Source organism: Crinia signifera, chromosome 3 (assembly GCF_055691185.1).
Source record: "Crinia signifera chromosome 3, ASM5569118v1, whole genome shotgun sequence".
In the NCBI taxonomy this organism is placed as follows: domain Eukaryota; kingdom Metazoa; phylum Chordata; class Amphibia; order Anura; family Myobatrachidae; genus Crinia; species Crinia signifera.
In genome coordinates, this window is record NC_139219.1 from 726,008 (window position 1) to 744,821 (window position 18,814).

Consider the following 18,814-nt stretch of genomic DNA (forward strand, 5'->3'; position numbering starts at 1 on the left):
AATCCTAACAGAGAAATTAGGATCCGTGAATTGAACATATAAGGGGAGTAAACCATCTGCACTTTGGCCGATCCAGGATCATGGATAAACGATGGGCCGCATTTATCGAACAATCTACTCAGGGTGACGAAGGATAATGTACAATTTTTGGGATAAAAATAAAAACAAGGGAGGTTACAACATATACACGTTCACAAATATGGTTTCTTTAAAGGGAGGTGGTTTCGATTCTAGGGTCATATACCAAACCCTGGTCTTCCTCTGCATCTCTCGTTCTTACACTCATGATTTCAGTACGTTTTGTCTTTCCCCGGGTCACCACCTTTAAACATTTGAACAATAGCACAAAGACTATGATGGCACCACCGATACAGAGAAGGAGTTTTCCTATGCTAGCTATGATCCCTTGCGCCCATTCTCCTAAACCAGAGAACCAGTGCATTGGATTCAACCAGGAGGTCCATTCGCTAACATTGCTACCTATTTCTGCCAGGCTGATATTGTGTTCCCTTCTAAATTCCCATTTAAGCTGAAGAATCTCATCCATCCGATGATCGATGATTTCTTCTGGGTCTTCAGTATTGTTGGTGATATATGTACAACATTTCACCCCAAACTGTGTAGAGAGGGTGACACAATATCCTCCTGTCATAGCTGTCAGATAGTTCAACACCATCCGATGTTGGACTAGCTCTCTTTTATACGCTTGTAACTCCTTCCCAGTGTATCTAAAAGTGTCATCATAAATCTCAGTGATGTTATCTACCAAGCTGGCTAATGCTTGTATATACTTAAAATGTATGACTCCTCTGGCGGTATGGGTGATATCTAATGCAATGAGGAGTTGGATACCGAACGACTCGTGTATCATTTCAGAAGCTAGGGGTTCTTTCTTGATTGTTAAATCCCTTTTGTGGATTTGATCATAGTGGGTATGAGTGTAAGGAGGAGGTATACCTCTGTGTATGCTCACCATCTCATCATGTGTGAGGGTCATCACTTCAGGTAACACTCTACCTAGATAACAAATTCCAACGTAGTTCATGGAGAGACATTTGTACGCCCTTCTACCACAAATATAATAAACATCGTCAGGGAGAAAATAAGGGACAGAGTATTTCATGATTTTGTCACACATTATCCATAAGAACATTCCTGTCCCCTGCTCCCTGACTCGTTCCTCACATGTTTCTGGCTGTAGGGTCATATTAAAGTAGCCGGCTGATACTCTGCCGGCCATCATTTTACTTTTCTTCACCGTGTAGACATATTTATAGTGTCTCCCACTGGTTCGGATCTTTAACAATAATTCCTTATCAATAGGCTCTCCATCTGGACGCTGGGAGTAAGTTATTGTCTGGTTGTGCCATGTCACTTCCCAAGTACCAATCGTTCTGGAACTCGAGAAGTTCATACATACCAGGGATTTATTCACTTGGTATGGGTGTAATCTAAGACTAGGGGACCTGGTATACAGGTATCTCTTATCCAATGGCCTCCCCTTATTTAATACACTTATCTCAGAAATATTAAGCGGGTATGGGACTAGGCCTACACTACTCCTTTTATGCAGCACTTGTGAACACACCCAGCATTCTGTTTGGTTTAAAACCTTACCCACTAGTGAGTGGTAATCACTCAAAGGATGTCGGCCTGTAGTTGCCTTACTTGTCGACTGACATCGCTGGATGCATTCTTCTTCCATTTTCGGTTGACAATATCTACAGACACAGTACTCACCAGACAATAACTCATCACATAGCCCTTGAACTACATTTTCCTCATACCTTTTACCTTCTCCTGTTATGGGCAAAGTATCAAGCTGGTTTAGGGATTCTACCTCACCCATATCTGGGTCCATTATTACACTGTCAGAACTCCGCTCCGATCGCTCTAGAATGTGGCAGCCACCGAGTATCCTTGAATGAGGAAGAGGAAACAGGAAGAAAACAAAGAAATAAATGTACAACTGTGAACCTGTTGCTTGGAGTCCTTCCATCATCTCTACCAGGGGACTTTTATTTGCTCTGCTCTTGGACCTTTGTTCGCTCAGGTTGCTCGACCTTGGCTGCCTTTCAGTCTTCCCGGAACAATGCTTCTAGCGACACTTCTTCTCTTTCGCTCTCTGCACTCGGGAACTCTGGGTTACTGGCTTTCTTGCAGTGGGACGAATGTATCCAAGTCTCTCTCTCTGCGACTTTAATTGATGTAGTGCTGGTCAACAAAACTTGGTACGGTCCTTCCCAACGGTCTATCAAACAACCTGAGCGTAAAAAATTTCGGATCATAACAAAGTCTCCTGGTTTAAGATTATGACAATTCTCGGTAGGCATATCAGGGTTCAGTAAATTCAGCTCCTTTTGTTGTTTCCTTAGCTGTTTGTTTAGCTTTAGGATATACTGTACAGTTAGCTCATTGTTACATTTGAGATCATCCTGTGGGTCTATCATGACGTGTGGCTGCCGACCAAACAATATCTCGAAGGGGGACAAGTTGAGCGGAGCCCTGGGAGTGGTCCTAATGCTATACAGCACAATAGGCAGTGCCTCTGGCCATAACAACCCTGTTTCAGCCATAACTTTACCCAATTTGTTCTTAATAGTACAATTCATTCTCTCAACTTTGGCGCTCGCCTGGGGACGATATGGAGTATGAAGTTTACTATTAATCCCCAGGAGTTTACACATGATTTGGAAGACCTCTCCTGTGAAATGAGTGCCTCTGTCACTCTCAATGACCTTTGGGATACCATATCTACAGACAAACATATTTTCTTTGCTGTAAAGGTAGCAGTGTTGGAGGCAGCGGGGAAAGCCTCCACCCAGCTGGAAAACATGTCAACACACACTAATACATATTTCAAATTTCTACAGGGTGGTAACTGTATGAAGTCGATTTGTATTACCTGGAAAGGGCCTTCTGTAGGAGGGATGTGGGATGGCTCTGTTGGGATGGCTTTTCCAACGTTCTTCCTCAAACAGGTGAGGCATGACATTGCCACTCTACCTGCTTGAGAAGCGAACCCTGATGCACACCAGTAGGCCTTTACCAGCTTGCACATACCTTCCTTCCCAAGATGTGTCAGCCCATGGGCCGCCTCGGCTAGACTAGGAAGGTATGCCCTGGGGGCCACTGGTTTCCCGTGTCCATCTCTCCAAAGTCCGGTGGACTCTTGGCCACATCCCTTCGACTTCCATACTGCTCTTTCCTGTGGGGAACACAAATTCTGCATGTCTATCAGTTTGGATGTGGATACCATGTTCAGTGTACAAAGGTTTGTAGGATGGGTGAAAATATTTACAGGGCATGCGGCCCTTTTCGCTGCCTCATCAGCGCGGCTGTTACCAAGTGACACCGGGTCCTTCTCTGATGTATGAGCTTTGTACTTGATAACAGCCACTCTGTCTGGAAGCTGGATAGCTCCCAGGAGTCTCCTGATGTATGTCGCATGCGCCACTGGTGTGCCAGCCGCCATCATGAAATTTCGGAGGCGCCATAGGGCTCCAAAATCATGCACTACTCCGAAAGCATATCTGGAGTCGGTATATATGTTAACTGGTTTTCCTTTGGCCAGTTCACATGCTCTGGTCAGTGCCACCAGTTCCGCTACTTGTGCTGAGTGAGGTGGTCCCAAGGGTTCAGCTTCCACAATACCTTCTCCATCTACTACCGCGTAGCCTGTGCACAGCTCTCCCGTCTCCGTCTGTCTATGACAGCTACCATCAGTGAATAAGGTTATGTCTACCTCAATTAATGGGCTGTCGCTTATGTCAGGACGTGCTGTAAAGGTCTGATTCAGGTAGGTCATGCAATCATGCTTGTCCTCACCCTCACTAAACTCTGCTTTACCATTTTCAGCAACATTCCCATCACCCTCCACCCTTTGTGCCTTGGAGGGCACATGAGGAAGTAATGTGGCTGGGTTTAGTGTGTTGCATCTTTTGATGGTAATATTTACTGGGGCCATCAGCGCCAGTTCCCACTTGGTGAACCGTGCTGAGGACACATGACGTGTTTGGGCAGAATTTAGGAGGGCAGAGACAGCATGGGGAGCATGAACAGTTAAATCGTGTCCCAACACCACGTCCTCACTCTTGCTTACTAGTTGTGCTATTGCGGCCACACTTCGTAAGCAAGTTGGGAGTGAGCGTGCTACTGTGTCCAGCTGGCCACTGTAGTACGCTACTGGTCGGTTGGCATCACCATGTTTTTGGACAAGTACTCCTGCCGCACACCCAGCTGATTCCGTTCCGTACAGTTCAAAGGGTTTCCCATAATCTGGCATTCCCAGTGCTGGGGCCTTTGTTAGGCTCACCTTTAGTTCCTCGAAAGCCAGCTCAGATTCCTCAGTGTGAGAGACCCGGTCTGGCTTAGTTGAGGAAACCATCTCTTGTAGTGGCAATGCCAGAATAGAGAATCCTGGGATCCAATTGCGACAGTATCCACACATGCCTAGGAACGTACGGATCTGGTGCTGGGTCTGTGGCAGTACCATGTTCTGAATCGCTTGGATTCGGTCGTCGCTGAGGTGTCTCAGCCCTTGGGTAAGGCAGTGGCCCAGATACTTAACCCTGGTCTGGCATAATTGCAGCTTATCCTTTGATACTTTATGTCCTGTCTCTGAGAGATGCATCAGCAGCTGTCTAGTGTAATCCACTGATGACTCCAGTGACTCAGAACACAACAATAAGTCATCGACATATTGTATTAGTATCGAACCACTCATGGGTTGAAAGGATTGTAAACAATCATGCAAGGCCTGGGAGAAGATGCTGGGGCTGTCTATGAATCCCTGGGGGAGTCGTGTCCAGGTATACTGTACTCCTCTGTATGTAAAGGCGAACAGATACTGGCTGTCAGGGTGTAAAGGGACAGAGAAGAACGCAGAACACAAATCAATGACTGTGAAATGAGTACAGTGAGGTGGGATTTGCATTAGGATGACAGCTGGGTTTGGCACTACGGGGAATTGGCTCTCAACTACTTTGTTTACCCCTCTTAAATCCTGCACTAGTCTGTAGCCCCTCCCCCCGCTCTTTTTCACAGGAAAGATGGGACTATTGGCCGTGCTGGAAGTTCTAACTAGGATTTCCTGTTGGAGCAATCGCTGGATTACTGGGTATACTCCTAGCTCAACTTCAGGTTTTAAAGGGTATTGCGGTATTTTTGGGGCTATCCTGCCTTCTTTTATGCGGATCTCTACTGGAGCTACATTTGCCATCAGCCCAGCATCCTGTCCATCTTTAGTCCAAAGGGAACTCGGTATTTGTGCTGTAATTTCAGCTACCCTAGATGGATTCGATTCTACAACAGTGGAATACAACATTAGCCTCTGAGGACTGTCCAGCATATCTTGCACTTCTTGTGTAAGATTTCTAGGAGTGTCCAGAAATACCCCATCGGGGGTGCAATATATGACACATCCCATTTTACATAGTAAATCTCTACCCAGGAGGTTAGTCGGGGCCGATGCAGCCAACAGGAAAGAATGTTTGGTATGCAGAGGCCCGATTGTAACCTCCGCTGGTTTCGTCAGTGGGTAATGTTGTATTTTTCCTGTTACCCCAATTGCTGCTACTGATTGGTCAGTGAAACCCAAGTGAAGAGGAGTGTTGAGAACAGATCTGGCCGCCCCTGTATCAACCAAAAAGCTTTGCCTTACTCCAGCTATATCAACCTTCACCTGAGGTTCCTCTCTAAGGTGTTGTGTCAATCTAACTGGCTGTAGGATACAGGTATGACCTGTTTCCTATTGTCTTACTTGGGTTGCCCTTAGTACAGTGTCAGCCATCAGATGGGGAGGAGGCATGTTGCGTGACCTGTCTGTCTCCTCCCATTGTCTAGGGGCTGGGTATCTCCGTGTCTCACCCTGGTGAGATTCCCAGTCTCGCTTATGTGTTTTGTGACTCCTGGGGTTTCCTGACCTACATTGTGCTGCAATGTGTCCTTCCTTATTGCAGTTGTAGCAAATAATGGGCTTTCTACCTGTGTCCCTGGTGTTTCGTTGGTATGCAGCTTTATTTGGGGCATTTGTAAGAGCTTGGATGCTAACCATCATCAGTTTATCAGTTTGCAGTTCTCTGTGCTTCTTGATGTTACGGTCGTGGTCTACAGCAGATTCCCGTAGGGCATCTACAGTCATTCCACGCCAATTTGGAAAAGAAGTTTGGACTCTGGCTCTCAGGTTTTCTCTAAGCCCTTCCACCAGCACAGAGACAATCATTTCCCTCAGGTGGGGGTCGTCCTTAGGCTCGGAGACACCAGTGTATTTTGATACCGCCAGCAAGGCCTTAGTGAAATAGTCAGCAGCAGATTCACCATCCTTTTGTTTGATGGTGAAAATCCTGCTATTATCCACTGTCGCAGGAAAATATACTCCCAATTGTAAGTTGATTAGGCGTATATTTTCCTGGTTGATCTCATCATTTATCTCCTTGTCCCCTCTCAATCCACTATCCTGAATGAATTTCGGGATGTCTATGTGGGTAGGGAGACAGGCCCTCAACATGATTCTCCAATCCTTGTTGGTGGGCTCATCAGAGTTTCCCAGATCCCTTACAAATTTCCGGCTCAATGCCAGATCTTTCCTAGGATCAGGGAAATCTGAAATGATGGACCGCAGCTCTAACCGTGTCCATGGGTTTAGCATGTTCATCTTTCTGGTAGGTATCACACCCTCTCTGTCTGCCTTACCATAGGGAACCTCCAGTGTGCGTACAGGGTAGGTTTGTACCACATCCGCATTACTGGGACCTGCTTGGGAGTCGTCTGTGTCTGTGCTGTGTGGTGCTATCTTACCTGAGTCCATGACTATGCTGTTGGCATCAGCCGTCTCCTCTCCCTGTGCAGGGGCCCCAGCAGCAGGTTTAGCCGGTTCAGCTTTTCCCTCAAGCATATTAATTGCATGGGAGACGGCCAGTGCCAACAGCTGCTCGTTTTCCTCTCGGGTTTCCTTATAAGGGGATAAAACAGGGTACAAGTTAGCAACGGGTAAATTACTGCTCATGTCTTGCTTATTAGTCATTAACCCCTTCGGCACATATGGGGGTGGGGGAGCTGTTGCGGCTACGGTTGCATTTTTATTGTGGCTGATTGTATCTGGCACTGCCAGACACCTGATTCCCCATTGTTCCTGTCCTTCCTTCTGCCACAATTTAAGAATTTCTATGTGCTTCACTCTCTTCTTACGACTGGAGAGTAGACATATTTCATCTTTTACTGCCGATAAGATTTCTGGATCAAAACTACCAACACTGGGAAATTCTAACTTGCTGCCTTGTGTCATTTTTCTCCATTTCTTTTGGTAAACAACTGCTCGTTCGCCGTGCTTACAGCACATAATGAAAGCCGCCGATCCTTTTGGTCGTCTCGCTTCCTCCCTAACTGGCACGTTATCACAGCGTGACCCGTTATTACCCATAATTACAGGAATAGACGTTCACAGCTAGTAGATACCGGTGGGTTATTACTTGTCTGAGAGCTCCCCAAACACTCACTTCTCAGCGTCCTAGAACAGTCCCACAATCAAGCGGGTGCGAAGGCTACGAGGTATGATACTCAATCACCAAGCTCTCAACTAGCAGCGAACTTCTAGTTGACCTACAAGGTGCGGCCTAATTTTTCCAGGGCACAACAAACTTGTTTTCCTGTACCCCCAAAAATCGGATTTTCTAAAGTAGCTAATCGGATCACTGGGTTCCGATTTAGCTTCTTGTACCCTCCTAGTGGATCAAAATAGGTAGTTCCACGGAAGGGGCAGTTCCTATGGGCACGTCGTCACGTGCACCCTGGTCCTACACTGGACTGTCCTACACTGGACTACACTGCGCTTGAGTCGTGCCGTCACACACCCGTTCGCCTCAGTTTTGTTTCACACTGGGCGCTAGTTACACCTTGGTCTTATGCTTATACTTGAAATATTTCTGTACAGAAAATCTTCCCAGGCTGGTAGCTTCTCACTAGATACTTATGCAGGTATAAATCCCTTTTAAATGGCTATAGGAATCTATTAAAGGGATGCGGTCATTCGTCAGAATGACTTTAGGTCTACAGTCATTAGGTCGACCCCACTAGGTCGACTGGCAGGAAGGTCGACCTGACTTAAGGTCGACATGGGCCAAGGTCGACATGACTTAAGGTCGAATTTGCATAAAGGTCGACATGAGGAAGGTCGACTGGTCATAAGGTCGACATGGGTTTTTCACTGTTTTTTGAGCCGACATGTGCCGACAGGCGGTATTTCATGCCCTACCATCCACTAGGGCGTGGTGGGAGAATAAAATAGTGTGCCGAGCGCAGCGAGGCACCGTGCCCGAAGCATAGCGAGCGAAGCGAGCGATGCGAGGGTCCGATTCTCATTGCCAACTGTGTCCATGTCGACTGTGTCGACATTCGGATCAAAAAACAGTGAAAAACCCATGTCGACCTTATGACCAGTCGACCTTCCTCATGTCGACCTTTATGCAAATTCGACCTTAAGTCATGTCGACCTTGGCCCATGTCGACCTTAAGTCAGGTCGACCTTCCTGCCAGTCGACCTAGTGGGGTCGACCTAATGACTGTAGACCTAGAATCATTCTGACGAATGATCCCAACCCCTATTAAAATAATGCTTGAGTTGCTTGTTTTTGGAAAATGAACAAAAAAGAAAAAAAAAAAACTTATTTTCTCTTATTAATCACCGCTTTATCCACAGTATATTACTATACTGTTTTAAATAAAGCTAGTGGTTTAATACTGTTCACCTTTGAGTTCCTATGTGTGCTGCATGTGCAGTGCCAATGAACAGCCACGTGTGTACGTGCGTTGTTCACAGGCCGCCGATGAATCGGCCACCCACGTGTTCTATAGTGTATTTGCAAGGTTGCGCTCGGGTTTCGCTATACGCAGTAATTTGCGCCTAAATGTGGAATAAATCCCTTAACTTTGTCCGAAAGTTACGTATCAAGATGCGATATAAATCCCGTACTTAATCCGTAAATCACGTACAAAGATGCGAAAATTTCCCGATATGGGCACGTGCGCGCGCACCTTGCGTAATACACAATAGACACTTTACGTTACTGTAAGAGGCCCAGAACTTATCGCCACGTGGCGGAGTCCCTGGCCCTGCAGTAACTAACACTAAAAGTTATAGTTTTGCACAGAGGGGATCCTCTATGTACTATAATAAAACACAGGCCTTTGTCTCCACGTGTGCGAGCTTTATCGCACGTGGCACATATACTGTAATAAACAAGCAACTCAAGACACTATACCCCGTTAAACTACTTGTGGCAGGCAGAAGTACAGTTTACTAAACACTTAATATATACTTTAAAACACGTGGCTTTATGTTTCACTTATTGTACTTCGGGTTCAACGCTAGCACTTCTTGAGCCCCGCACCGCCGCGGACCTGGCCTATCCAGCAATGGATACTAAATACTTCCACCCTTTTGCTGGTATAGGTCAAGCCGCGCGCCTGGTACTGAGCTCCAGAATGTGAAACGGTCGGACGATGCCCCCAATTGTTAATGGCGATTAAATATGACCAAAGAAACAATAAGTGAAAAGCGCAGGTTACGTATTATGTCCGTAACCAGTGTACCCTTTAAACCTAACTACGTGCGAACAAAACGTAGCGCAGCGTAGCGTACCTTTATTGTGTATTATACACCAAAGAACCAATACCTTAATAAGAGATCTCTTCGCAGTAATTTGTCTCTAATCTGCGAATATACCTTTTAGGACGGTGTCCGTAATATACCTTTATCGCTAAATGCGAATAACAGACACAACCACAGTATAGAAGTATGGAGATAGAAACTCCGTAAAAAAAGATGTATTTAAGTCCCTAATGGACAAAAGGGGGTTACAGGAATAGAAAATACAGGTATAACAGGTAATACAATAGACTAACAATGAATACAATAATCAGGCTCTACTAGGGGAAGAAAACAGATACAGGATACAATCAGCCAACAATACAATAAGAATAAGTACAGTGAATGCAACCGTTTACCGTTTCATCAAATATGCGAAGCGCAGTCCGGTCAGAGCTCGCTATCGTTCAGGGTTGAACTATAGCCCGGTCGAAGGTCAGGGAAAGGAAGATGTGCCGAAGTGACCAAGGCCGCCCTGGGTCACCTATCTTATAGGGTCAGAAGGGGGAGGTCAAAGGCCATTCCTATTGGTCAGAGATCGTATGTCAGGTCCACTGTGATTGGGGGTAAGATGATGCACCTGGTTTGAATAGGTGCAGGGGAGTGAACTTTTGGAGTCCTTTGTTTGTTAGTATCGTCGTCAGGGGTTGTAAATAGCAGTCAGAACCGGTTTTAATAGATTCCTTTGTTATACACTTTTCAACAGAAACTGTCTTAGGAATATGGATTTTGTCCATAACTATCGGACCGTATGTATTGCGAAATATTCACAATGACCGGAATACTGCGCATATGAAACGGAACGTAACGGTACTAAACATGATACAGACGGATGTATGCAAATGCTAACTAAGCTATGTGTGGCGTTCTAAACCTTTAACTATATTTTATTTAGTGTCAGTATGTTCTTATGAATTTATGTGTGATAGTATGGCTACGCTTCTGGTCCACTTTGTCACACAGACTCGGGTATGGAAACTTTATTTGCGCAACTCTGCGAACCAAAATGGCGGCCATACTATCCTAAAATGGCGTGTATGCAACTCGACTTTAACAATATATATACACATATATATACACATACTATACACACACATATATATATATATACACGCATACTATACACACACACATATATATATATATATATATATATATATATATACACATACTACACACACACACATATATATACACATACTACACACACATATATATATATATATATATACACACACACATACTACACACATATATACACATACTACACACACATATATATATATACACATTAATATACATACTTACATATATACACACACTATACACACACATATATATATACACACACATACTACACACACACACATATATATATACACATACTATACACATATATATATATATATATATACACATACTACACACACACATATATACACACACACATATTTATACACATACTATACATACTTACATATATACACATACTATACACACATATATATACACACATACTACACACACATATATATATACACATACTACACACACACATATATACACATACTATACACACATATATATATATACACACATACTACACACACATATACACACACACACACATATATATACACATACTATACACATACTACACACACATACATATATACACATACTTACATATATACACATACTACACACACATACATATATATATATATATACACATACACACATATATACACATACTTACATATATACACATACTACACTATTCAGAATAGAATGCAGAGCAAGGAGGTCATTACAGAAAGAGCGTCCTGATATTCTTCCTAGCAAGGATCCATTAAAATTATTACAGAAGCCCATTTTTCAACTGAGTCCAGAAAAAATAAAAATTCTATAACTGGATCATATCAAAAATTACATTGTGATGTTTTTTATTGAATGATCAGCAGAAATTCCTACTAGGACCAGCTGCACAAATTTAATTCTTCTATTGGATTTTACCCCTGATGAAGTCTAAAGGTGCATACACACTCTACGATTTTTATGACCAATGTCGTTCATTTTGGCCCTTATGAACGATATTGGTCAAAAAATTGAAGAGTGACTCCAATAGAGATGAAACGCGTCGGGTTTTGTTCATCATTAATAAAAGGACTATTTATCCAGACATGGACTGGGCCTTATCATTGCGAATACCTTCAAATACAAGGAAACGAATATCAGAAATGTTTTTTTAATTTTACTATGTTATATTGGGAGGTACAGTTTCTGTATTAGGTAGCGCACCCCAATCCCCCCCCCCCCCTTTTCTTGATTACTATACTGTTGAATTTTGGTGGTGCTGCACATACAACCAAGCGCAATTCAGAGTCAAACCCTTTCTTCTGTACACACACACATATATATACACATACTACACACACACACACACACACACACATATACATATATATATATATATATATATACACACACACACATACTACACACACACACATATATCTAATATATCTATATACATATACTACACACACATATACTGTATATACAAACACATACTACACACACACACACACATACACACATATATATATACATACACACACATACTACACACACATATATATATACACGTAATACACACACACACATATATATACTGTATGCAGTGGCGTAACTAGATACTTGTGGGCCCCATAGCAAAAGATATTAAGGGCCCCTATTTATCACTTAATGCTGAAAATGTATACAGCACATGATACTTTGACAGACTAAGTGGGCCCCTCTCAGCTCTGGGCCCCATAGCAACTGCACCCCCTGCACCTATTGTAGTTACGCCCTTGACTGTATATACAAACACATACTACATATATATATATATATATATATATATATATATACACACACACACATACTAGACACACACACATATATATATATATAACATACTACACACACACATATATATATATATATATATATATACACACATATACATACTACACACACACACACACACATATATATATATATATATATATATATATATATGGCAAATGGGGGGGGTGCGGGAGTAATGGTGGATGGTGGCTGTGGAGAAATGGTGGGCGTGTACTGTAGCCCTGGCTGGGCGGGGGGAGGTGATGTCAAGGGGGTGGGGTGAGTAGAACACTGGTCTTTTCCCTAGAGGGGCGGGTTTGTGTATCCCGATGGGCAGGAACGTTATATACACAGGGGATGAGTGACAGATCTGGCTAAATATATGAAATACTACACACACACACACACACACACACACATATATATACACATATATATATATATATATATATATATATATATATATACATATAACAATCAGTTCAATACAAACAGCCCCAAGGTAAATAAAAAGGCCAAGGAGTTGTGGCCCATCTTGACAACAGATCCTGAGTTACAGTTCCTCAGAGACACCGGCTGATGCCATGCCACACCAGGAGTAGGAACATCAAGGATTATGTTGTCAAGACTGATATCTCACAATTCAGCAAAGCAGCCCCCAGGGCTGGTTTCCTTAGCAGACGAAATGGCTGCTTCAGATGTCTAGGCTGCCGTACATGTAGCTACATGGCCCCAGGTGAAGATATTCTCCATCCCCATTCAGGGAAAAGATTTAAGATCAGGTGGCCTCTCACATGTACATCTAAATTTGTGGTTTACGCGGTGATGTGTCCATGCAGGCTTTACTATATTGGCAAGACGGAATGCCAATTTAAGGTCCGCATGGCACAGCACCGCCAAGCCATTCGCATGGCCCTGAACACAGGGACCAGCGAACTACCGGTGGCACGGCACTTTGTGGCCATGAAACACAGCATGGCCACACTAAGATATAAAATAATCGATCAAGTGCCAGACAGCCCCCGGGGGGGTAACAGAGGTAAAGCTCTGTTACAATTGGAATCCCGCTGGATTTTCAGGTTGGAAACGCTGAAACCCAAAGGACTCAACGAGTCCCTAGGGTTGATTAACTTTTTATAGAGCTCTGGCCCGTTTGGTTGTTTTGTTAAACCCAATTAGAGGCCATTGGGCTATCCAGGATACATTGGGATGTCTAGGTGCCTCAACTGCATGTTTTTTGGGGGGGATGGATAAGACATCTAACCCCACCTTATTACCTATTAAGACAGTAGTGAAAGGTTTGTTTAGAGACTTGATCTCCTGTAGTGTGCTGATGAGAAGCACTACAACTCAGCTTTTTAACATAAGAATTAGTTTTGCACAGGGACAGGGACACTGGGGTTCCCAGTTACACCGTGGTCCCTTTTTTTAATATTTAAGCACTTTAGAGAATTTTTTCTCAGCACTTAGCACTTTATTTAAAATTCACTTATGTCAATATTAGGTAATTGTTTTATAATGATGCGCTTACTAGTAGGAGAGCACGATATCGTTCAGTCGTTGGGGTCTGGCAACACAAGGGTGTAATTTTAGAGGTGCCTCCTGTTGTATTTTAGTAAGGCACCTAATAGTGTGGAGAATTGTCCAGACACTTGGACACATTTGTATGTGACACATTCATTTTTTATTTCTTGATAGGATGTTCACATCCGTTTACTCGACATGTTTTTTTTTGCAGGTTTATGAGGCACAATATTGCACATGATTACATAATTGTCTGTGTTTACATTTCAGGCAGTTCCCAGATCACTGTGACAACCATCCCCGAATCCCACGGGCAGCCAGCGTATCAGATGCTGCGGGAGCGGTGACGCAGGACGGGGGCCGGGCTGACCAGCAGAGTGAGAGACTGCTGGTTGCCAGGGTAACCGCCAGCGTCACGGAGAGGCGGGCTAGCGTGGAGGGCGGAAGCCGGAGAAGCCAGAGGGGTGAGAGTCCTCTGGTTGCCCGGATGACGGCAACAAACAGCTGACGCACGTCCGCCCCGCAGCACAACACACCTGGACACAGCCGGAAGTACGGGGCCGGACCACAGAGACGCGGGAACGCCGGGGGGCGTGGGTGAGTTGTTTGGAGTGTATTTATTGCTTGTATTTGCACTGATGAAGGGGTGATATCCCCGAAACTGTAGACCAGTAAAGTTTCAAGTTTTTGCATCGTTTGAAGACTCAGAGTGCCGCTGCTTTCTTCCATTCTCTACATATCCCTGGCTCCTTAGCCAGTACAGAAAGGCAACTGAGCAAGCTACCCCGTGGGGGAGTCTGAGTGCCGGGCACACGAGATTGCTATATATATACATACATATATATACACACACATATATATATATATATATACATACACATACTACACACACATATATATATATACACACATACTACACATTCTTACATATATACACATACTACACACACACACACACACACACACATATATATATACACACACACACACACACATATATATATATACACATACTACACACACATATATATACACATACTACACACACATATATATATACACACATACTACACATTCTTACATATATACACATACTACACACACACACACACATATATATATATATATATATATACACACACACACACACACATATATATATATACACATACTACACACACATATATATACACATACTACACACACACATATATATATTTATATATATACACATACTACACATACTACACATACTTACATATATACACACACATATATACACATACTTACAAATATACACATACTACACACACATACTACACACACACAAATATATATACACACTAGGTGATTCATCGCGCCCTATGGGCGCTCTTCACACCGTCGTAAGGGGCTGCGCCCCCTTAATTTGTGAACGTTTGTATTGTGAAAAATATGGTTAGAATTGTATGAAAGATGCCTGTATTGCAACTTGAGTTATAGGTGAAATGTGTTAAATAGAGAGCATAGGATTTGGAAGGGTGTATTGTTTTGTTTAATTAAAAAGCGGTTGTTTAGGTGTGTGTGTGTGCAATAGTATAGTAGGGTGTTTTTGAGTCAGCGGCTCCCCACTGGCGGAGGTCACGACACAGGAAAACAGAAGGCTGGGTATTGATAGGGGTGTGTGGGCATAAGGGGGACTCAAGAGGAGGGTGGGGGACACTGTGCAGCTTCTGCCAGTGGGTGAGGGTCCAGCATTGCAGCACAGGAGTACAGGACGGTGGCCCTGAGTCAGTGTCTCCTCCTACTGGGTGGGAGTTAGGGTGCATGAGAGCAGGAAGCTGGGTGGTAAAGCATGATAGGGGAATGTGGGCAACACAGGGTGAGCAGGTCCCCACTGGCTGAAGTTACGGGGCAGGAGAACAGGAGGCAGGGCAGTGATAGAGGTGTGTGGTTTTTGGCTGTTGCAGAGTAGGGATGGGCATTGGTGCAGACGCCATCAATGGTTGGCATTGATGGCGATTTTGCACCCTGCCATCAATAGTAGTAACATATTACTTGGATAACCATCGATTGTTGTAGCTATCGATGGTCATCCATTATATCTGACTGAATAGGCCTTGGGTCAATCAGAACTCGGTGGCGGGACTTCCGGGTGTGGGGGGGGGGGGGGGGGGGGGCAGAGCTATGCTCCGTGTCCCGGCACCTTAAAAAAATGTGAAACTTGATCGGTTCGCCTTTGCCATTGATGTAGGGAAACCATCTGGTCCTCCCACATCGATGGCAAAAGTATTCAACATCGGCCATACACCATCGATGATTTGAAATCATTGATGGTCGATGGGCATCTCTAGAACTGGAGGAGGGTGGGGGACAGTATGCAGCTCCCGGCAGTGTGTGAGCTCCTCCCACTGGGAGGGAGTAAGGGGGTGTATGAGAGCAGGAGGCTGTATAATAGTGGTATGTGGGCAAGACATTGATAAAAGTTGTGGCGCTGGTGCAGAGGACCGTGGGGACACTTCTGGCAGTGGGGGAACCTGCAGCGCGGCAGCTAGGGCCGGATTTCCCACCTAGGGTCGGCACCTGCTTGTGGCGGTACAGGATCCCCCATTCTCATGGGGGTATGTGAAATGCGGGAGCAGGGTTGCGGGGGTCCGCTGGAGGGGGGGGAAATTGCCTGGGAAGGGGGTCAGCGGGGTCTGCAAATTGCGGGAGGGGGGGGTGCGGGGAACTGCGATTAGCGGGAGGGGGCGGGAGTCCGCAAATCACGGGATGGGGTCTGTAAATCTCTGGAGGGGGTGTGTGAATCGCGGGGGGGGTCGCAAATTGAGGGAGAGGGCGCAGGAGGTGCCGTGGGGGTCCGTGAATCATGCGGGGGAGTTGCCGTCAATCGCGGGAGGGGGCGGGGGTCTGCAAATCATGGGGGTGCCACGAATTGTGTGGGGGGGGCTAGAATCGCAGGTGGGGGCGTGGGGGGGTCATGAATCTCGGGAGGGGGGCTCGCAGGTGTCCCGCGAATCGCGGGAGGGGGGGTCGTGGGGGCCCGCGAATCGCGGGAGGGCGGTCGCGGGTGTCTTGATTTTAGGGGGGGGTGCTGGCAAAGGGGGGGGGTGTGGGAGTAATGGTGGCTGTGGAGAAATGGTGGGCGTGTACTGTAGCTCTGGCTGGGCGGGGGAAGGTGATGTCAAGGGGATGGGGTGAGTAGAACACTGGTCTTTTCCCTAGAGGGGCGGGTTTGTGTATCCCGATGAGCGGGAACGTTATATACACAGGGGATGAGTGACAGATCTGGCTAAATATATGACATACTACACACACACACACACACATATATATATATATATATATATATCTATCTATACACATACATACTAAACACACATATATATATCCACACACATATATATATATCCACATACTGCGCACACACACACACACATATATACATATATATATATATTTATATATACCAAACAATAGTGTCTTCAGCGCCCTATTCTTGTAATGTCCATATAAATTTACACAGTAAAATGATCAAATCAAAAACACTTTTGAAGTAGTTCTTTTGAAGAAAATGTCTTTTTATTTTGAAACCGTGATCAGTACACAACGCATTTCGCCTCGATAAGAAGCTTCATCAGGGGTTTGTGATCTTTATTTAGAATACAACATTTAATGCCCTTCAAAGTCAGGTCAAATTTGATTGTGTACAGATAGAAATATCCATGAAGGCCCAACAAGTTTTTGACCAAAAAATAGAACCTTATTTATAAAAGGATATTAAATGGAATTGTAATTTTCTTTAGAAGAACATCTATAAAAATGCGGTGGAATTTCTCCTAGGATTTAATTGGAAGCATATTCAATGGTAAATGCAACCGTACTTGATCCACAGGTTAATTAGATCCACAGATTAATTCTCATAAACCGTAGACTTCTGGGGTTAATCACCATACATTTTTTTGGAATAAATCCCTCAGGTGTGGGGATGTGTGCTCTCCTAGGGATCCAAGCAGCAAGACCGATACAGATTCTGAATATAATAGCGCAATTTTAGAGATTTTGTGTTGGAATATATATATATATATGTAGGATGACGGGCGGCACTCTCGGACCTTCATAAGTGTGAGAAGTCTGGAAAAAATATCTCACAGCCAAGTGTAGATACAACGTTTCAATATTTAATCGTCTTCAGACGATTAAATATTGAAACGTTGTATCTACACTTGGCTGTGAGATCTTTTTTCCAGACTTCTCACACTTATGAAGGTCCGAGAGTGCCGCCCGTCATCCTACATGTATCAATTCCCTTGGGGAAGGCACCCGGCAACATAATACCCTACATTGGAGTACCTGAGTGCCGAGCAGGGCCGTTTCTAGACAATTTAGCTACCAGGGCGAAGAAATCAAGATGCCCCCCCCCCCCCCCCCCCCCAAAAAAAAAAAAAAAACATAACATGGTATCATAGAAATTGTGCGCGCCGGAGGTGTGGCTTAATTTTAAAAGGGGTGTGGCTTAATATAAGGCTTGGTCTAGCAGGAAAACAATTACCTTATATCACACTTTTGCAACCTGCATGACCAGACATTGGTTACTGCAGGAATTGTTATTGTCCTCCCGCACTTAAGTTGGCGGGCTGAGGGCCACACAGTGACCTAGTACGCCTCACAGATCAAGGCCAAACAATGACAGGCTACTTAAATCATTATACACTATTTATCCGTGATGACAATTACCCATTACGCCGTACACTGATATGACGATTACATATT